Here is a 23,106-nt window from a genome sequence, read left to right as displayed (position 1 = left end):
TATAACACAAAGGTCGATGCTGCATTCATTCAGCCAGGATAAACTTCTAGTTTCATCTTTAATCAAAACCAAACAGAGGGGCAGGTGGAGTCATGAGATTTACAGTTAAAGTAAGAGTGTCAGGAAAGTGTCATGTGTCATGATCCACTCAATAATTTTAATAAAAATTGGAGAGTTACTTTGTTGGGAATAGATTTAAAGAAGAGATGAAATAAAAAGTGATTTAGCGGCTGATGATCTGGTGGTACTTTCAGCAGATGTGCCGGTGTCTTGCTTGTGACTCACAGGTGACTCTTCCTCTGCTTTGTTATCTTTAAGCAAGTAGTATCTATTTTTTTTAAAGCAGCTAACACAGAGACAATTCAAAAACTAGGTTTAGATTACAGGGCTTTTTGCTCAGTTCTAAATAATTTCCCCAGATCTGGTCTTTCTGCCTAGACCAGGGATGTCGAACTCATTTTAGTGCATGAGCCACATACAGCCCATCTTGATCTCAAGTGGGCCGTACCAATAAAACCATTGCATAATAACCTATAAATAACAAGAGCTCCAATTTTTTCCCTGTCTTTTTGTGTTAAGAAGTAGAAGTGCATTCTGTAAATGTTCATCCCTTTATAAAACAGATGAACAGCCCTGAGATGTCTGAAGAAAAATAAATGCAATACCAATAATATGTCTCAATTTTTCTACATTAAGTCAACGTACTTTTCAGTCATTATATATGCATTTACCTATATATATATCCATTTTTTACCGTACGTTCAAACCAGAGGCATCCAAAGAGGCAAAGTCTCTCGCGGACGCCCAAGAAGCAGGACTGTCAAAAACATTTGTGGCAGCTTTGGTCGCTCTAGTCGCTCATCACGTGAATCATTGAACGTTGGATCGTACTTGTCAATTTAAAGGAGCCGCAAAGCGGACTACTGGCTTGAAAGCAGGGTAGTTGCTGCTTACTGTTGTCCAGTCAAAAAGCTCATAGTTGGCCAACAGAAATAATGTTGATAAAATGCTTTGCTTTGTAGTATTTCATCCCATTCAAACCCATTCTTTTTATTTTGGTCTCTGTAACCGAACAGCAACACATTATAAAGGACTGAGTAGGCGCGAACGCAAGTAATAAACTTCTCGGTATCCATTGTCGGATCAAGTGTGCTGTAGGAACCAAAGTTACATGGCTTGTTCTCTGGGACCCACTTCATAGGAGCACGTCAGCATTCCGATTGGTTGTCGCTGAACTGCGTCAGAACTCATTACCATAAAGTTAAACGACTTTTAACTCCCCTCCGGACCGCTCCGGTCGCTTTGGTTGCCCTAAAAACAATAAATTATGAAAAATAATTAGAACACAATACAATTTGACAGGAAATATTTAAAAAATAGAATGTTGTACAGAGTATAAAATTTATTTTTAAATGTGCAGAAATGTCTAAATTGATTGAAAATTGACATGAATGACTATTTTTTTTATCCAGCAAAACTAGTATTTTGTTTGTTTATGTCACTTACATAAATGAGTCAGTGATATTGAAAGGTCCAGAGGGCGCACTATAGTTTTCCTTTGGCTAATTTTCACTATTCAGAAAATACAGTCACAAAATAAAGATAAGATGGCATGCTACATACATCAAAATGATTACTGTGAGAGAAAATATGTGACAACATCGATCATAAATGAGCAGCAGACATAACAGCATAGTAAAAAATATTGTTGATAATGCATCTGACTTCTCACCGTAAGTAAATAAAAGATGCTACAGTGTTGGTTGTTGTCCACACAAACACACACACCACAGATAACCATGGTATATCATGTGTGACTCAGTTTAGACCAGATACAAGCTGCTTGAACTTCAGCCTCCTGTGCAATAAATCCAGTTGAATTAAAGGAGTGCAGCTGCAGTGGACAGAGAAATGCTCAGGCTGTGCTGAAAGGCCTCGGGTATTTTTTTTTACTTGTGGCATTGTTAATAGGTCAAGGTAGACAAGATGTTGCCTGAGGGAGCTACAAACCCAGAGGAATATCAGGCGTGCAGCATTACGTTATGTGTAACAGAGGGTGTGAAATAAGAACTCAGGGGCGATTAACCTTTTCATTTTTTTGTCCCATTTCCTGACATTGGTAGCTGTCTGCCTTCAGATAAATAAATAGAACACTAAAGAGCATCCAAAGCTTAATAACAGTCACCAGACACATGAAAAGAAAACAGAGTATGCACACTGTTATGCTGTGGAACAAAACAGGACGTGACATTTCAGGCTCACCTATTTTGCACAGGAGCTCAAAGGACTAAATCATGCAGCACTGGCTACTGGTTTTTCCATCTCCTCAGCTTTCTTTGTGTTGACCTATCAGCCGAGAGGTCAAACTCACTCATTAATATTCCTGTGTCTTTGCAGATAATTCAGGACCAAATTAATAAGTCAAACCTGCTTTATGAAGAATAGATAACAGGATGCAATTACTCCCTCATTGTTTTTTGAGGGGGACAATCAACAAGTACTATTATTCAATTTGTTTACAACTTTAGGTGATGAGTGCAACAGCTAATTATCAGTAAGTGTAAGTATTTATTGTTTGTCTTAAAAAAAAAAAGAAGTATTGATCCAGAAAGAACTACTGCAAAACATATTCTCAGGCAAAGTTTACATGCCGTTACAGTAAGTTGGAGGGATGTGAAAATCAGTTGACTGGAGAAAAGTTTGGGGTCATGGTGAAAGGTCACAGCCCTGTTGGCAGATGCTCCACTTAATCTCTTGACATGTACGTGAGGTCTGACCCCAGTAACCCTGAACACACACCACACACACATACACAGGTCCCTGCACTTCTATCTTTGTGAGGACCCTCATTGACATAAGCATGCCCAAACCCCTTACTCTAACCCAAACCTAAACCTAATTCTAACCTGAACCTTAAATGTCTTACAAAGTCTTAACCGTCAAACAGGCCTTTGCAGAAGTGAGGACTGGCCAAAATGTCCTCACTTTCCAAAAATGTCCTCACTTTGTTGTTTCGGTCCTCACTATGTAGCAATTACCAGAACAGACACACACTCCAAACACTACACATACTATCACAGAGCCTTCCTGCTATACAAAGCTGTATTTTAGCCATTAAGTCCATATTTTAACACTCAGATGACTTGATTTCCAGATCAATACAATTTGTAGCTGTTGTGACCTCAGATAAATAAAACGTTTGGTATTATTGATCGGGGTATGATTGCAATGTTGCCTTCTCCTCCCTCCATAATCCATCTGCAAATACAGCTCACCAAGTAAAGTGACTGAAAAGATGTGTGGTATGTGTTCAGACTATAAATTTTCTTTCACCTACAAACATATGATCTTATACAGCTTAAATTATATGACACTGTGCAGCATGTGGGTTATTTATATTTAAGAATACAAATCAGGATCATTTAGAAAATATTCAAAGATAGAAAATGAAGCACTGTGATCTAAAAACATCAAGACGTGACAAATAAAACATGCTTTTTTCCCCCTGAATTTCATTTTAAAAAATCTATCCTTGCTATAAGCTATAGTCACTGGATAACAGCGGGCCACCTGCTTGGTTTTTAACAGTTTCATTACTCAGTTTTTTCAATACGCCATGATGTTCACAAAAATAATCAAAATGAATTCCATGTAGTGAAATCCAGAGATCTAATCTAATGTTGGATCACTACCTCATGTAAGTAGATACCCTGAATTGATGTATTATAATTGGTAACAGCAGAGAAAAAGTCACTTACTTGACGAACAGATACCCTCTGACTTTTTCTCCTGTCCTGGCCACCTCACTCCCACTCCCCAGCCACACCCTCCTGCTCTGCACTAACCTCTTTCTCCTCAGTCCCAGTCATGTGACCTCATCAGCCCTGCAGTCTTTAATCAGCCATTTTCCACACACTCCTTGCCAGATTGTCATAGTTGCTTTGTTGTATTGTGTCTTGCTTTCCAGCTTCTGAACTTTGCAACTGGACCCCTGTTAGCTGAACCTGGACCTGGGCCTAAACTCTTATCTATACTTGTCTGCCTGCCAGAACTTTTCCCTGCCCCAGCCCTGCTATCCTGCGGCCAGTTCAAAAGGTGCTTGTTTAGGGGTACCCTGGTAGCTTACCTGGTAGAGTATGGGCCCCACACTGAGTCCTGTAGCAGTGGCCTGCTTTTGATTACGACTTGTGGCCCTTTGCTGCATGTCGGCCCTCTGTTTCTCCCCTTTACTTTCCATCTTCAGCTTTTCTTTTAAAGTTTGGATTGCTTGCCCTCCAGCTTTCACGAGAACTGCTCATCCAAACAACTTCAAACTAGACACTGTACTTGCTTGGGTCCTGAGCATTACACCTGACATAGTGCTCTCCCTATTTCACTCTTCCCCTAGCGTGTACCGAGTATACGAGTCATTTGCTAACAGCTAGCTATTTGGGACCAAGCTATTTACTGGAACAAAAGCGTTCATCCTGAAAGTTACAGTGGTGATGCTTGAATTTTTTGACTTTGCTGTAGTATTACATGTCTGGTCTCTTCGATCTCTTTCCATCTAGTCTTGAATGTAATGTAGTGAACGACGGAGAGGGATTAATTTATGAGGTGTGTAAATCTTGGTGTCAGTGTGTCGGCAGGTGAATGGGCGAGTGGGTGATGTGTGCAGGGTGTTGTATGGTGTAAAACACAACTAAACAAAACGTGGTGGGATGAGGGAAAGAGGACAAACTGATTGCACAGTCAGGCTCACATAAGCTGCCACTAGGAGACTGGCCAGGTGCTCCCAGTTGCCACTTACTCAGCTTGCCCACCAGGACCTGAAAGACAAAGAGGAGAAAACACACATAAAGCAGGCCCTGCTGAGGCAGGAGGTCGTACATAACCCAAATGTCCCATAGATCTCAAGAGCTTGAACCCTACACTGCACTTCCTTGGGTCCTCAGCAATATACCTGCCAAGTGTGAAGTCGATTATATGAAATGTTAATGAGAAAAATGAAGGATATACATACAGCAACAGAGACTCCTTCTGTTTTAGCTACATGAACAGGCACTCCGCTGCTTTTCTAAATGTATAAAATACAGAGGATTAGCCTCTATCGCTCTTCACCTTTTGAACCTGACACACAACAACCCTGAGGCAAATTTAAGAGGGCTTTAACCTGAGAGGTAAAACAGTGTTTATTTACAGTTACAACACTGTAACAAAGTGACTGGAGGCGCGTGTGTCAAATATCATCAGTGATTCTTGAGCAGACAACTATTTGCATTGATTTTGCGGTAATCAGGTTTGTCATTATGCAGGCATCGTGCACAGAGTTTGAGCTGTCATTCATACTTACGAGCCACGAATTATAGCTTTCACCAGAGTCTTTTACAAACCTCACACCCATAAATCCTGTGTGTGAGAGAGCTTAATACAGCTGCACTCTCAAACACACAGAGATTTACACAAAGGGCGGTAATTCCCTCAAGAGGAGTTAAACATAAGACGTATAAGTCTGTTAGGAGTGGAAGATAAATGACTGCCTCTGACTGTTAAATCAACTGCGATAAAGAAAAGACTACAACTTTTTTTTTCCTTTTACTAAATCAAGCCAAGAGATAGCCAGAGGTTTGCATCTTAAAACTGCTCTAAAATGAAAAGATATATTTTAGTTGTGTGACATACACACAGGTGGATAAATGACAGGCATTAATTTCTACATCATTTACCAAAAGGATGAACGAGGGTGGGGGATGGGTGCTACAACCTTCCTGTGACTGATTGATGGGAACTGATGCAGAGCAGTTGGATTGCATTTACGAGCGCTGACTTGACCTGCAGTATATTCACCTTGGTAAGGGCTTATTGGAGAACGACTTTGTGCTGCTTTAAACATAATTCATATGGATTGATGGGTTGATGAATATTAAAAAAAGGAGCCAATTTAAGATATATATGCATAATTTTAGATCCTCAAAGGGGTAAAAATATGCAATAAATCACACAAGCTGCTCAATAACAAGATATTACTATGAAAGTAAATAGAATAGCACCACACTGGCAGGATGCCTGGCTGCACATTCACAGGAAATAATAGCCACCGACATAATGAACACACTGTCAAGAAATGTCAACAGTGCAGTGTTTAGCGCGGACATCAAAATGTAGATGATTACTGTGTGGGATTAAAGATATTTGCATTTCCAACCTGATGGACTCACACTCTGGTTTATCATGAGGCAAATACCTTGGGATGTATTATGTTAATCACTGTTTAGCTTCTGTTTTGCAGCATTTACTGATGTTTAATTAACTCTTCTGCTGAATGGTTACTAATGCACACATTACCTACTGAAGAGTCTCCAAACTGCTGTGATGTGTGAAGCAAAGCTGCCTCGTAACCCAACCTTAGAGACAAACTTCTAGGGATGTACTAACAGAATTGTTGTAGTTACTGATTTACTGTATGTTGATTATTCTTTTAGATTAACCTGATTAATGTTTTCCTCTATAAAATGTCAGAAATATGTTCAAAAAGCTGCTTGTCTGATACAGACTGAACAACTGAACTGAAAAACTAGCTGCTTGATGAATGACGTAAACAATTACATGATTATCAGTATTACTCTTATGTTACGACCCAGCTCAAGTGGCCATAACAAAAGAGAGACACACCATGATGAACGGTTAACAAAAGATATTTTATTGGAAGCAAATCAAACCAAATTAGACCAAATTAGCAAATAACTAAATAAGAACAACATATGGAGTGTGAATGTCAGTGATATCAGTACTAGGTGTGAGTATTAAATGATGGGTGTGGGAGAGTGTGTATGTGTAAGTGTTGGAGAGCGCGTCAAAGCAAAGAAACTAAAACATTACCAAACCAGACCAGAGTGATTGCCTGTAGGAAGAAGCAGAGAGTGAGTGAATGGGTGACCACAACTTTTATCAGCTTCAGTGCACCGGGCCCAGGTGCACTGAGTTGCAATCAAGGCAGCTTGGGAGAGACAGGCCTGAGACACTCACAGCAGACACACCCCTAGATGACACAGGGATCATCACTAATTTAATTTAGATTAACCTGGGGCACTTTGGGGAATTATCTAACTTGATTATTAGGCAGAATTGCCATTCTGTTTAACTTCTTTTATTCACTTGATATTCTTTAATTTTACCCATCTAACTTTTTGTCGGGGGTTTAGGCCTGTTTGTTTTTTCTTTCGCCCAAACCAATCAGTAAGAAGTGGTGTATCCATTCCACATAATTTGCAGTGAAAATGGATCTGCAGGAGCACTTGCCACAAGCAGTGACTTAAATCTGCAAAAAACAATTTTTATGTGCCACTTGTGGGCAGTGTAAACAAGTTCTGAGCATTGACTAGTTAGCGAACAGTTGCCTACTTACACATCCCTGTCTTTCCCTTAGTATTTTTTATCCAGCAGAAGCTAAAGTACGTGAGTTTTATTTTGCACTGTGGGAAGATATTTAGCATGTTCGCTGACAGGAGAGGGGCTTTAGATGCATATTTGAACATGGTTGTGGATGTTGAAAAAGCCTCCCATAAAGCCATATGCTGTTACAATCGCCTCTGCACAAGGGGTCAAATGTGACATTTGACAACTGCTGTTTCCATCAATACTGCGACTCTAACATTGCCTGAACAAACAATTGATCACTAGTTAATAACTGGGACATGGATTCAAGTTACCTACATAAAAATGTGTCCAAATAGCTATAGAGGTTTTGAGTAATGACATCAAAACCAAAAATTGTGACAGTAGCCCCCGTTATCCCCTAATCAATATGTTTACAGTCACAGAGACAAAAGGACTCAAATCCTGAAGAAATGCAGATGAGAAGGAGCTGGTATATATAAAGATGCCATGTCAAAGTACAGGACAAAACAAAGCTTCATGTAAACACTGTGAGAACACAGTGGAGTGCATCACAGCCACTACAGAATTATTCAGTGCAAGCAATAGAGAGACGTGTTACTCGCTCACCCTTTTTCCCCTTTAAGGGTGGTGGTCTTGTGGGTAACCTGTGAGGGTGTGACATGTGCTTTGTGTGTGGGAGGAAGCAGCTCTCTTGGGATGTCATGGTGAAGACGCATGCAGCAAGTAGTGATGATAGTAGCAGAATTCAGTGTCTAGATGAGCTCGGGGCTACTGTTCAACCTCATGAGAAGGCAGTGGTTATTGTTTTGTGGTGAAGACTGCAATAAAGACTTTGTTGGTGAATGGCACCCGAATGCATCGCTATCCTTCCTTCTGCAGAGTGGTCCGGACTGCTAGAAGCTGATTACTAGCAAATAACAAGCCAAGCTAATTGTCACTGAGAGAGGTAACAGACGGTGTGTCTGCACTTGGGACAGGCAAGTGAGCTGGACGTGTGGTTAGCAGTACACCATGAATAAAACAGTGAATTGTTAGTGTGAGCTTAAGTTTGTCAGGACCTTCGGACCAGTGAAGCTATTTTCGGGATGCGTAGAGATATCGTCTCACATGTTGTGCGCCATCTGATTGGCTCTTCTGATAGGTCTTTATGGGGACCATCAAAAAATAAATCTATTTAGATTGATAATGATCGATGCACCCTTATCTAGGGGTGTTCTATTAGTGTTAAATTTATGCTTCTCCCAAGTCTGGCTGCTTAAAGTAGAGATAGCAAGTTTTATATAGCAGTGGGCTAATAAATTCTCTGCGGCATTGCACCACTGCTAACTGCATGTAGGGGAAACACTGCATCCACCAGTTATGGAGCAACATTACCATTAATTTGAAGTGAATTAAAGTCCAATATTCACTCTTCTATTAGCTCTGTTTTTGGTCTCTACCAAATGCCTGAGGGAAATATGGCCCTTTGGCTGCTAAATGCTCCACTGTGTTTGACAAACCACTAAGTTAACCACTAACTTTCTCTGTCCAACATAATCAACAAATCATTTCAGCACTACTTATTCCTTCACTTCCTGCTGTGTATGGGTTAGTATGGCCCTCTCTGCCCATCTAATGCTAAGAAAAATCACTATTGACATCTCTGCCTCAAGGTGAAACATTTGCTGAATTAACAACATCACTTTCAAAAGAAACCTTTCACTCACTTTCATGGTTCAGTACTTCAGGAGGTGCTGTACGCAGGGCTTAACATCCTGACCATTTACAGTTTCGGATTTTGACATAAAACTTTATTAAATTAAAGTCTTTGCTGGGATTTCATTAATGCCATGCTTCCATGTCATCCCTCTCTGTGGAGTTGTGTAATGATCATCCCCAGTGCCACCCCTGGTCTGTCAACCACAGTTAATAGTAGCTGTAACCTCATGTAGAAATTCTTATCACCGGGACCCCGCTGATGTTGCAGGGAGAAAAGCAGCCTCACAGGCAGAGAAACGCACAGAGGCGTGAAAAGAGATGGAGACCACCATGGGTGACCTCACACAGTTGGATGGTGACAGGTGTAGTGAGTAGGAGCATGCACACGAACAAATGTGTGCACACACACATAGGTTGGTGGGGATTGAGTTGACAGATTGCCTCTAGAGTCTTAGACAATAAGCAAGGAAATACACTTTCCACGTCTTCCATCTCGTCGCTGGGAGATTAAAGAAGGACTGGGGAAACACAATCAACTGCTTTCTGACAGGGATAAGAGGTGGAAAAGAGGGGACAAAAAAAAACCGCTGATCCCTTTCATGTAGAAAATCCACAACCCATGGGAATCTATCAGGAAAAGGCTCTCTGTCTGGGGAATGGGAACACACATCAGTAATGAGCTGTTTTCTCATATAAACTCTGGACAAGGGATGAACAATATGGATTCTTTTTCAACTGCTAACCCATGATTACCTGCTTCTCTTTCTGATACCGTTACAATGACTGATAATTTCACATTTTTGTATTTTACAAAGAAGCATATAAAGGCTAAGATGTAGTGATAAAATATGGATGATTCAATATTTCATAGCCCCAACCTACCGAAATCATACTGAGGTCACTATTGTTAACACAACAGTACAAAGAACACTTCACTCTTCCATACTTGCCAACATTAGGCTGGCATACCCTCAATGCCTTTGCCCTCATACAATCTTACAATTACGTTTGTATATAGCGTGAGCCGCATGATAGAAACATCATCAACACACCCACTGTGAATTCTCTGGGCAATTACCTGCTCTGTTAATACATGGACATTACACAGACATTGTAGCAGGGAGCGCAGGGTAAAGTCTTATTAATGTCCAATCCAACTGATTCAGACATTTGTATTCTCACATACAGCACCTCTGGGTAATGTCTAGAAAATGTCAGTTTTGTAGAGCATGTGTGGAATGGGCTTCAATGAGGTGCCGACTGCGGCTGGTTACTGGCAGAGAGAGCAGTAAAGGGAGCAGACTGGGCTGGAGTTCATATCACCTCCGAACAGTTTTGCCTCAATCTAAACTCTGAATTTATTCTATACTTGCTCCAAAAATACTTTAGACATTGACCCAAATTTTGTGAGTGTAATGGTGGTGTAAGGGGAATCTTAGGTCGAAGAACAGGCTTACATTTTGCAACAGGAGAGCAGTGTTGCAACTGTGTCTACTTTTGCATCAGCCAAAAGGCTTCTATCATTCACCACTCCAACACCAAACATCGGATTGAAGCAAGTTGTCCTGCTGGAACAGAAAGTCCCTGAGGCAGAGCCTCTGAGCAGGCCTTTGAGGAGTCACTCACACAGTATGAGCTTCTGGTCGGAGACTGCTGCCACAGCAGATGGACACGTGGCCTCATGCCATGTGGGGTTTCGATACAGGGGTTTCACAGTGCACTCCATCTCTGCAGCCTTGAGGCAGTCTTCAGTATTGTGAGGGAGAGACAAGGAAGAGCCAACTGAGGCGTTAAGAGAAGCACAGCCAGAAGAGCAGTTAGCCACCTGGACACAAGCTAAACCTGATAACACTTCGGCTGGTTGACCTGGGGCAGGACTTTCTGAAGAAACAGGAACACCACCGATGAAGTGTCGAGGGTAGACCACACAGAGACAGTACATTTTGTTCACTCTGGAAACATGCAGAGCACTTTGTGTGCTGTGTGTGGGGGAGTGGACATATAGTGGGTGAACATATACATCGCATATCTGCAGTATCTGATTCATTATATTGTACACATGAGAAAATTATAAATATGTGGAGGAGTTTGCCCTTTGCGTACCACTCGTCTCACCCCCCACTTGTTGTCTAATATAGGAACCGTTATGGAAATCTGTGGAGCTGCACAGGGCCATTTATTCCCCTTGAATTCTCCACACATCGTGTTCTGATATAAAGTCTCTTCACTCTACATCCCCAGGCCCCAGGCCTGTCAGGAGAATGAGACAGCCACCAAGTTCACCACTACTCCTCTTTCACAGCCGCTCCAATTACTACACATTCACTGATATCAATAAACCATAGATGTTAGATGACAGTTTCAATTTGTACATTGAAAGCACACTGATGGCTTTCTGGCATATTGTGTTCCATGAAATGCCTTGTAATGTGCTGTACCTGCAGTCCTGCCCATTGTTCAGACAGTCAATTATTCCGACACCCCAGTAGTCTGAAAGATATCCCATTGGACCAATAGCTCACTTGTAAACAGCTTGTTATCCTGAAATGAATGCTCCATTTTTCCAATGCAACAGCAGCATTTGGCTAATTTTCATGCAGAATGACATCATCAGACCTCCTGATGGCAAAAGCATAACCTACCTAATGCTGCCTCTGATCAGCTAGTACTGTACTTGTTGCTTTCATTGGTTGGGTTGGTTAGGTTTAGGCATGAGGAGAAGTATGGCAGGTCATGCCTTCGCCAAAGTAGGAAGGTCTAATGACATCATTCTGCTTGATTATTGCCCATGTGCTTCTGTGTACAGTAGCTAGTTTTGTAGAAATGGTCTTTTGGAACAATGCATTTGTTTTCGGGATACTGGACTGTTGGACGAATGGTCCTCGGTCCAATGGGACATTTTTCTGACTATTGGGGCTTGATGAACCCTCATACTAATGGCAAACACTCTGCCAATCAGGAATGGAAATTACGTATCAGTATGGCCAATATTATTGTCTGATTTCAGCTTATTACACATGCAGTATATATCAGTATCACCATATATCAAGGCCAATTTGTAATGGGAAATATCTGCATAGAAATGTCAAAGATATGTTTGATGTATTTTTAGAAAGAGCCTGACAGGTTGAACCGACAAGTTCGTTTTTAGCCATGCTAATAGCATAGCTCTGTGGATGGTAATGTCGATATATTGGAGCCCTCTGTCCAGACTGAAACATCTTAACTATGTACAGCATCTAAACTGCTAACGTGGCCGTAGAATCCTAAGGAATTCCATTTTCTGTGTTTACGTTTAATCGCTGAACTGTAATGACCCTGTTACTCATCTGTTTCTCACCCTTTTGTCTCATCCATACTATCTACTATCACACAACATGAATGCCCCCCAAAAAACTACAAAAACCCCCAAATGCATGATTGGAGATACTTCTCCTTCTTCTTCTTTAACCCTAAAATATTGATATCAATATTGGCATCAAAATAAAGTATTTTGTTGGGTTCTATTCACAAGTACTCTTGGAATTAGGAAGCTTTCATTTACTTGTTTATACTTCCTCTTGAAGAGTATATATTCAGTAGTTCTAGGTGCACTGAAACTGTATTTGTATGCACTACACTGATGGACTCGATGGTGCCGCGCTAAAGTGCCCTCTTGAGTGGCGAAAATGAGAGGATGTACCCTATCAGCTGCCCTCTTGAATGATGAAAACGAGCGGATGTGCCCTTTTGGCCGCCCTCTTGATTAACAAAAACGAGAGGATGGCCCCTTTTGGCTGCCCTCTTGTTCCCATGTCATTCAGTAGGTGCCCTTTTTTCCTTTTCGCCCCTGCCCTTCAAACATCCTGAGTCCGTCACTGATTCACTAGTCAACTATCTTACGTCACTTGGAAATGCCAGATTTGGATTAAAGTCAGGGTGTTATGGCATAAAAAGCGGCAGGATATGAGAGTTTTTTTCCCTGACAAGGCAAATTTTTAGAGCATCTTTTGAGGAAAAATGGCCACCACTTTGGAAATCAGTACTCAGCTGGAGAAAGATTGGATGCTATGATGTCTTCATATTGAAAAGGTTACTGTCAAGATGCCACATCTCTTTTACTGAGATGATATGTACTGTATCTCAAGTAACTCTTATTGAGAGTGGGCTTCAAAAGAACTACTTTTACATGGTGTGGACTAGCCTTCAGTTCAATTTTCTTCCTTAAAAGATAAAAAGCACACTGAAGAGTGGACAGGCTCACAGTGACGATGAAGGCTACGAATCAATTACAATGATGAAGGCTTTTTCTGGGTGAAGAAGAAAAAAACGAACAGCAAACATATCCGTCCCCGACCATAAATAGTATTTCTAAGATAAACAAGATTAGCAGAATTTCCTACAGTTCACAATGTTGATTTCGAGCAAAATGACGTCTGCAGAAGGCATGTTGAGCCTTTAGGCAGAACCATCAAGAGCGGGGGAAGACTGCAGCTTAAATTTTATATTGTATAATTCATGTAGTGTCTGTACCCTCTCACCCTGCATAGCTTTTAATAATACATAAGCTTTTCCCACCATGGCTCCACCATAAAAAAAAAACACACAGTACAAGCACCTCAGAGCTGTCAAGTCAAAAGAGATTTAATTGAGGGTGGAAATGTGGTGGCAGAGCAGCTTCCTATCATTCTGTGGTTATATCATCTATGCAACAGATGAACTGACACTCATCTGATAGAGATATACTAAATCTATCACATGGTAGACCAACTAGGCGTGGGCGATATATCGATACTCACTGTATTACGGCTTGCTCTGCGTGGGATGATTAAAATGACTTTATCCTCAACATCGAGTGTAAATAGTCTCATCGTTAAAAAAAAAAAAAAAGGCCCAAGACAAGCACCAGAGGCTCTGCTTTTATTTATTTCATTATAACATCATTACCATTAATATAACAGTACTTAATTTAACTTCGTTATAACACTACTTTAATTAATTTTATTATAACACTACTTCATTCAACTACTTCAATTTTACAGTATCTTATTTAACTTAATCATAACAGTACTTACTTTACTTTATTAAGTACTGTTATTTAACTTAATCTAAACAGTACTTACTTTACTATAACACTACTTAATTTATTCAGCTTTATTATTACACTACTTTATTTAGCTTTATTAAAACACTACTTACTTAAACTTTATTGTAACACTACTCAACTTTCTTACTATATTTAACTTCCATTCTACAGTATCTTATTTAACTTAATTGTAACACTACTTTATTTAACTTTATAGTAACAGTATTTTATTCAACTTTCTTATTATATTTAATCTTAATTTTACAGTATCTTATTTAACTTAATTGTAACAGAACTTACTTTAATTGTTTTATAACACTACTAACTTTAACTTTATAATTACACTTCTTTATTTAACTTTATTATAGCAATACTTAATTTCATTCAATTTTTCAGTACCTTATTTTTTATCACAACAGTTATTTATTGAACTGTACTTGTATTGTAACAGTACTTTTTTAAAGAAGTTAATTATTTTAGTCTGCAGTAGTTTCTATGACATTTCAAAACATCGAGATACATATTGTGTATCGTGATTTAGCCTAAAAATATTGCAATATTATTTATAGGGCATATCGCTCAGCCCTAAGACTAACATCATCAAAGAAATCATTTTTATTTATTTGACTTTTATTTGCAATGCCATTAAACTTTGCACAGACATTCATGGTTCACAGAGGATGAATCCTAATGACTTTAGTGATCTGCTGATTTTCTCTTGCAATACAATGAGGTTAATATTTGTTGTTTTTAGCATAAGCTACAAAAAAGAAGTTGACTTAGCCACTGTGACATGTGGCCATCTTGATTTTTTTGAAGCAAGAAGTGACCAGAGAGGGGGAGTTGGGGAGGATACACATTGCAAAGTCTGTATCCTGACTGACAGGTCGCTGTGGTAGGGACTGGTCAATCAAAAAGTAGCCACGCCCTAAAGCATACCCTGCTTTATTGTCTATTTTACCTTAAATGGGACCATAACTTTACGAAATGAACATCATGCTGCACTGAGGAAGACTTAAACCTTACAACAGAGACCATAAACTCATTAAGAAAATATTTATTGAGGTAATAAATCAATAAGAATTTCTCATAGATTTCTTTGCAATAAGACTTTTATTTGCAACCAATGGAGTCACCCCCTGCTGGCCATTAGAAAGAATGCAGGTGAAGGAACTTCTGCATTGTCTTAATTTTTTCAGAGCCCTTTGGTTTTGACTGAAAAGCCTTGACAACTATTGGATGGACTGTCATAAAATTTGGTACAGGCATTAGAGGTGCTGGTTGTAACTCTGGAGAAAGATAGTTGATTGAGCCTTATTCCCATGCAGGTCGTCAAATATTGACGCTTTGGGTTAGTAGCTGGACCTCAGGATAAATTTTGCAACTTAAGTAATCTCCTCACTTTCGTGCTAACAGTATCATAGGGTTTAACGTTTGACTTGTCTCATACAAATACCTGCATAATTAATAGCATTCCCATTAGTCAAAGCTGTACTTTGTGCTAATTAGCAAATGTTAGCATGCTAACAACCTAAACTATGATGGTAAACATTTCCTGCTCTTGAAATGTGCCCTGCAAAATGTAGGGTTGAGTAGCATAATGTGAAACCACACCTTTCAACAACAACAGGCAACAATCTTTGCAGGTATCTCAACTAGTAGCTGTGGTGACAGTGGATATTCATTATGTTGATTTAAGCATGAGATAAAACACAACACTATGATGTTATCTGTGTGAGCGGATAGATTACATATTACAGAAACTTAAGAATGACCTTGGTCTCCCACACACACTGCTGTCATGTATGAGGTCATCCCACCAGGTTGTGCATGCATGAAGCAGGAGGGTCTATAACTTGCATCTGACGTCCAATTAATTACAAGACTAAGACAAACATTTCTTTGATATACTGCAGCCCAGAATAATTGATATGATGTGGCCCCAAACAGCGAGTTGAGGATTTGATTTTCAGTCTATTCAGCAATCAGCTAATGGTGGTGCAATTTTAAAAAGAGATATTAGTCAGTGTGAGAATTCATATCAACTGTCATATCAGCATTTACATATCATGGACATCATTTGGTTGAAGGACTCAGAGAGCTGACGTGCTGTTGCACTGCTCGAACCGTGCATTTCTACTGGAAATAAAATGTATTTCACGATAATAATAGTGAATCTGAAGCAGAAAGCAGCCCTTGGCCCTGTCTCTTAAAGGCATCTCAAGGTGAGTGTAAAAATCCATCTCACCAACCTTCCTGCTTAAAGCACTGATTAACAAGTGCCTCCTACAAACTCACTGAGGGCTAGAACATGTAGAAGGAACTGAAAAATTAATTTTTCATTGAAGTTTTTACTATTTTACTTTATTTTTAATTCTATGCATTTGTCAGGACCACAGATTCTCTCTGATGTTAGTGATGGTTCATGTGAAATTAGTGATGATGTTTAAACTAAAATAAAAATACAACTAAAACGTGCCTAAGCTATTGATTTCTCTTTCTTTGAAAAGCCATGAACCGTTTACTGTAACTTACATTTTAAAGATATAATTTTGTTCTCTATGTTTTGTTTTTAGTATAAAGCATGACTTAAAAAAGTTACATATGTGTTACATGTTACTTAAAACTTCAGCATTTTTAAACCCAGGTTTTGCGTCTAAGTGACTAATGGAGACAACAATTTTTGCAACTGGTTTAGTATTGAGCGAGACCACTGCAGCCACAGCAGCGAAACAGGTTGCAATGTAATCCCGACTTGCAATTTTGCATCATCAATTTACACTCAATAAAAGTGCTTGTTTTGCCACTGACAGGCTCAGATTGTTATGAGAAGTGTCTGACAACATTACAGAAAAGACTCTGCAGAGAAACATTGTTCCTTAACTTTCTTTGGTCAGAAACCCCCCAGGGTGTAAAGGAGTGGGCCCAAAGCAAGACATAAAATATCCTTTTAACCTTTAAGCCATGTTAGGACTGGGGTGGAGGAGGCAAGGCTTTTTCAGCAGCAGCAGCAGCAGCAGCAGCAGTGTGTGGCAGCATTAGTGTAGCAGGGATCAGTGAGTAGGAAGCCACATTCAAATTGACCACCTTGTTTTGAGAATTGGCTGTGTTTGGTGTGTGATGATCCAATCAGCTGGCTGTCAACTGGTTACAGCTGAGGCATATGACTTCCGAGTCCTGCATGAACTAACGCAAAGCATCATTTAATGTGTTATTTTTGCCTATTGTACTTGAATATTTCTGCATGCTGGGTGCCTGAAACAATCTCATTCAGTCCCAGGGCATTTGCTCGAGGTACAGATTGCGAATGCCAGTCTTGTTTCTCTCTTTTCTCTGGTCATGTAGCACCAGTGTCAAAAGTATGTGCATCTTTCTGCTGCATAGACAGCCCAGTTTTATGGAAAGACCATCCTTCCAGCAGTGAAGTACTTATTTAAAGAATAAGTGCACCCTCAAATTCTGCTCGAACTGTCCCTTACAGCATATTTTGAAACTGCAAACCACCAGCCATGAGCAGATACAGTCAGGCCCTGGTTGTGCTGAAAAGAGCGGGAGTCCAGCGGTGCTTTTACAGTCACAAGGCGCACATACATATGCCCCTTTGAGAGAGGTACTGTGGGGTAGCTGTGGGCTGGTGCTTGTGCTTGTTTAGAATCACAAGAATCTGTTGGAAATTAAGCAAACTCCATCTGCTTATGAGGACTGTGTGATATGATCAAAAGCTCCAGAACAAGTGAGTAAGTAGACCTTGAGTTGAGACTCATTCAACTACTGTTTCAAAGGCCAAGCCGTGATGTATTTCTGAGCATCAGGGGTATAACTGGGTCATTTTTTTCCATTTTTCCCCCACCACCGTATATCACCAACTTGACCGAATTAGAGTGTCTGTCTATTAATAAAACCCCTCTAGGTGCCTGTAAAGGTCATACAAGTCCTCTCACAAAATATATTTATTCAAAGACGAAGACAAGCACGTTTAGACTGCACCCAAATTGAAACCACTTGGAGCAATCCCCTTGAAATTACTGTGGCTTTCTGAAAGGTGCCACTAAGGCTGCTGTCATTGCTGTAATGGAGGTATTGTTATCTGCGAGTCAGGCGAGCAAGCAGAGGAGATGAATTTCGATCCTGGAATCTTGAATCAGATCAGAGGACACTCAAATTAAAAAGGACTCTTCAGGGCGCGAGGTCTCCAGCCTCGGTGGATTAGCTTCACACATGAAGCACATACAAGTAATTTACACTTAAATCTGGTGATGAAAGAGGCTATTTGCTTGTACGAAGCTATTTTCAAGGGTTTGTGTGTATCGACTTTGATTTGCATAAATTTCACAGAGAGTGAGATGACAGCGCTTTTACTGAACAACAAACATGTGCAAATTGTCCTTGCAGCACAAATATCCAGTGAGTGGTTAATGAAATAAAAGGAGGAGGTTTAAAGTGGACTGAAACAGCACGCAGGGCAATTTTACCAGCGCACATAGTTTAAAGGATAGTCCCTAAATAAACTGCCTGTAATTACAGTGAAATCTAATCAGAGGTTACCTAATAGCTTCTGTCAGACCTGCTGTATACAACTCTTCCAATATTTTTCCAGGACTCTCTTTGATCATTATTAGAGGCTTACTGTAATTGCTGCTCAGTCAACTGTTAACATTCAATTACTGATAATGATTTTTGTGGTTTCTCTCAGACGCTGAAAGAGCATGCGCAGATTGGCACACAAATGCACATGGACCATTCTTAGCTAAATACAATAGATGCCAATCAGATTTCAATGAAATACACGTATACTGCATCCCAGTAAAGAATGGACATTGCACAATGGAAGCCAATATGTTCTGTATTCACTGAATCACACGGCTCAACTCCCAGAGAGCCGTCAAGTGGACAGGCTCTTATATGGTTCAGGGTCAGTCTTTTGATCTTGAAGTGACTCTTCAACACGGCTTACTATTGACATTTCTCAGTGGCTCCCAGCGGATACTTAGATAGCAGAAACTATATCGACCTCTTCGTAAGACAGATAAAGGCAGGAGCAGGGTCACAGGGTTACCATATACGTGAATCCTGCTAAAAGCTGGAAGATTTTCTGAAAGACACCTTAAAGAGTGATGTACAGAGTCTTGGTTTTGACAGGCACAGTTGAACTGTGTATATCTTGGAGTCTGGTAAAGATTAAATATGAAGCTGTGTTTTAATGGTATCGTCCTTCCTGCAAGTGACAATGCTGTGTCACAAATGTGGCGTCTTAAAAGCCTTCCTAATACTATCAGATTATTGTATTGATCTGAAAATAAGCTTGGATGGTTTACAAAAGACTTTGGGCCCTGTTAAAACAATCTGTAGTGCGTCGTTTAAAGCCGTGGTTCCCGTCTGGTTCAGCCACAGTGTCCAGATTCCTCCTTACTCATTAGTTCAAGGTCCACAAAGTTTAAGATATTCAGCATCATACTTTCATTTGGCCATGTTGTAGAGCTAGTTTGCTGTCTCTGTTAAAGGGAAATTTCGGTTTATTTCAACCAGTCTCCTATCGTCCTAAATTTGTTTCAAGTGACTAGTGACATAAAAATAATAGTTAGCATGTTAGCCGTTAGCCTAGATACAGCTGGGACGCATAGTAGCGTCAGACCTGTTAAAACGTACGTGAGCGGGCATACTTCAAGTGCAAAGTTAGTCCACTAAACAAGCTTTTTTTCCACAAAGACCGCCTCATATCGTTAGGATAAATGTCAGAGAACATATAGAAAATGACATGTAAACGTGTTGTCTTACCTTACCGGTGTGGTGCCATGTTTATTTACCATCTAGCTCTGCTTTCCAAAGCGCGGCCGAAATATCGCGAGAACAAGCAGCGATCTCATACTGTGCCTGAAATCTCTGATGCTATTATGCGCTCCGGCTGTATCTAGGCTAACGGCTAACATGCTAACTATTATTTTTATGTTACTAGTCACTTGAAACAAATTTAGGACGACAGGAGACAGGTTGAAATAAACCAAAATTTCCCTTTAAGTAGCTGTCCATTATTCAGTCACTCTACAGCAGGAAACAGCACTTCAAAATAAAAGTTTGTCCTAAAATTCACTGTACTTCAAAATTAAGTGTGTTTTTTACAAACCCGACACATCCACGAGTCACTTGCGGTCCATTAAGAATAGACCAGAGACCCACTTTTGGAGGGTCCATGTCATTGGTTCGACATCCCATTAGTCCGACTGTCCGCGGTGCTGAACAGCTCGCGGCGGGCATATGGTGCGCCACGACCGGCTTGAGGCGGAGCAGGCTCACGGCTTATGTGTTTGTCACTTTCTTTTTCATTTTAACCCACACCATGGGCGTCATGATGATTTCGGAACGGACTTCGGAACAATGAGTTTAATATGGTCGGAACAATGGGCTGTCGAACCAATGGGCAGTTCCCCTTTTGGATCGCGACCGATCGGCTGGGAACCACTGATCCAAAGTGCATGGCGCATGTGCAATTAGTGCACGTCCAGCTCCACTAATACCAGTTAAACAGTGCATAATCTGGGGACAAAGGCTGTACTGCTATTTCCATGGTGGATTGGACAAATTGGAGTAATGCATTAAGAGCAGTAATGTTACTGCTTATCTGCCATACATGCCACTGTCTCAGTTAACCCAGTAAATTTCCACTAACCCCGCCTCTCCACCACACCTACCTGCCAGCCTATCACCTGTCCACGCATCTCCCACTCCTGCCGGTCCACCACGCCCATCCCATCAAGCTAATTTCCCTCACCTGTGGATCATTACCTCCTGCCACTACAAAGACTCCTGCTTCACAGACTCCCCTTTCCAGATTGTTCTTTGTCATACTCACGCAAGACTTTCCAGCATTTATTCCCAGACTGCTTCCTGTCGCCAACCTCGCCTGTCTCCGACTCTCCTGCTTCGTCTGCCCCCTGGTAAACCACTCAGCTTTCTGTCTCCTACCAAGAACTCCCCTTACATGTTCCTGGTTTATGTTCGCTCGTTGCCTGTGGCTGTTTGGAGAACCATCACCCAGCTCTCCATAGTGAGTTTACCTGTTCTGCTGCCTGTGATTTTCTGTGCTGTGGATTACGTCGCCACGTGGCTGCACATTCTGCTGTTCTGTGTGCGCTGCAGGATTGACTCATCGTAGTTGTCAAGACCCTTGCTGCTTACAGCCAGCTCCACACAGGTGTGTTGGCTTCTCCTGTGTGTACTCCTGGTTCCTCACTCCCTATTCGTCTGACATCGCCTTCTGCCTACTCCCTCATGATACTGTTCCGCACATTTGAACTGACTGCCACTGACTCACCAGCTCTCTGCTTCAGTGTGCCACACCAAACACTTTGAACTTAACCTGTGTCTTGAAAGATTCTCAGCCAACACACTGACTCTCACTGTTTTTTCACCTGCCTGCTCACTCTGTGTTTGACCAGTGGTTTCACTAAAGACTATTGCAAACTGGCCATCGGTCTTTGGTGCTGTTATTGGGTTCAGACCACACCTGTGACCTTGACAGAGAAAATAGAGCTAAACTTTGAAAAGAGCACAGATAACAGCTTCACTTCCCTGTTGGAAAGGGCTGTCTGACAGCAGTGTAAAGCTGTGAAAATATTCTAAATATAGCATACACTTAAACTGATATTGATTTTTCTAGGTGGCTAAAATACATTTTTACTGCTGACCCTTGTTCACAGCAGTACATTGCTTTGCTTCCATGCTGTTACTCCTACCTGTTTCTCCAAAATGGGGGCGTGCTAAACACCATCCGCTGTAGGTAACACACTGACTATGGATAAGTACCTCATACAATCCCACTTTAAAAAATCTGAACTATCTCTTTAAACAGCTCAAGAGAACTCGTATGGTAAATTGAAGAGGCCTGGTGAAGCACAGTGTTTATAACGTGAAGCATACTGTGCATACCACTACAACTTCACACCAGTAACAGTAGCATCAAACTTTCAGATCTTGTACCGTTCACACACAAGCCATCGCCAAGGCTGCGTGTCACAACCAACAGCTGTGAGCACAACAACAAGAAGTGTGTTCTCTATTGTGTGATTGGTGCAGGAGAGTAAGACACTGCTTGTTTGCTGGAGAGATAAAAGAAACAAAGCATTCTGCTGCAAACTGTACAAATGAAAAGACACTTCTTGTTTTCCCAGACCTGCACTCTCTCTGTATTTAAATGGACTGGTTGCAGTTTCCTGCTCAAAGCTTTCTGTAACCGTTTGCAGCTACAGTACTCCCTGTTTTATATTTGCCACTCCTCACTCTCTCTGTGCTCACACAGAGAAAATCCACTCCGGTTTAATATTTTATTCCCACTCAGTGTGTTAACAATGTGCTGAAAGCCAGCCTTCAGTTACAGGAGCAGCATCTTTGAGTGAGAGATAATAATGCTCCAAATTTCTAAAGGTGCCAATCAGAAAGGATTCATAGACTGCAGGGCAATTAGGATGTTATTGTCTTCTTTTTCTTTGAAAACTCAACGCTGGTCCTTAATTTGGTGACTTGAAAGATAGAAGTTGAGACTTTGTTTGGAGAGAAAATGAGGATTGGCATCCTAAAGGTTGAGACATTCAAGTTCAGCTGCTGCATGTCTTACAATTCATCCATATGATCAACAGCAAGAGTCTCCTAGGGATAGTGTGTGTGTGTGTGTGTGTGTGTGTGTATGTATATATATATATATATATATATATATATATATATATATATAACTAATTTGAACCAGCAAATATGTTTCGAGGGAAATATAACACAGAGTAAATTACATTTTCTATAAACAAAATGGAGTTACTAATGAACTAAATGTATGGCAAATTGCAAAAATTTTGATATTGAACATATTCACTGACAATACATTTCACTTCAGTCAGTCCACTTTAGTCAAAGAAAACTTTATTTCAATTTGCAGTATTACATTTGGCAGTATGGCTCTGTTCTGGGGCCTCTCTGCCTTT

Source organism: Epinephelus moara, chromosome 14 (genome assembly GCF_006386435.1).
Source record: "Epinephelus moara isolate mb chromosome 14, YSFRI_EMoa_1.0, whole genome shotgun sequence".
In the NCBI taxonomy this organism is placed as follows: Eukaryota; Metazoa; Chordata; class Actinopteri; order Perciformes; family Serranidae; genus Epinephelus; species Epinephelus moara.
The sequence above is the reverse complement of the archived record's forward strand: the minus strand, read 5'-3'. Positions refer to the sequence as shown.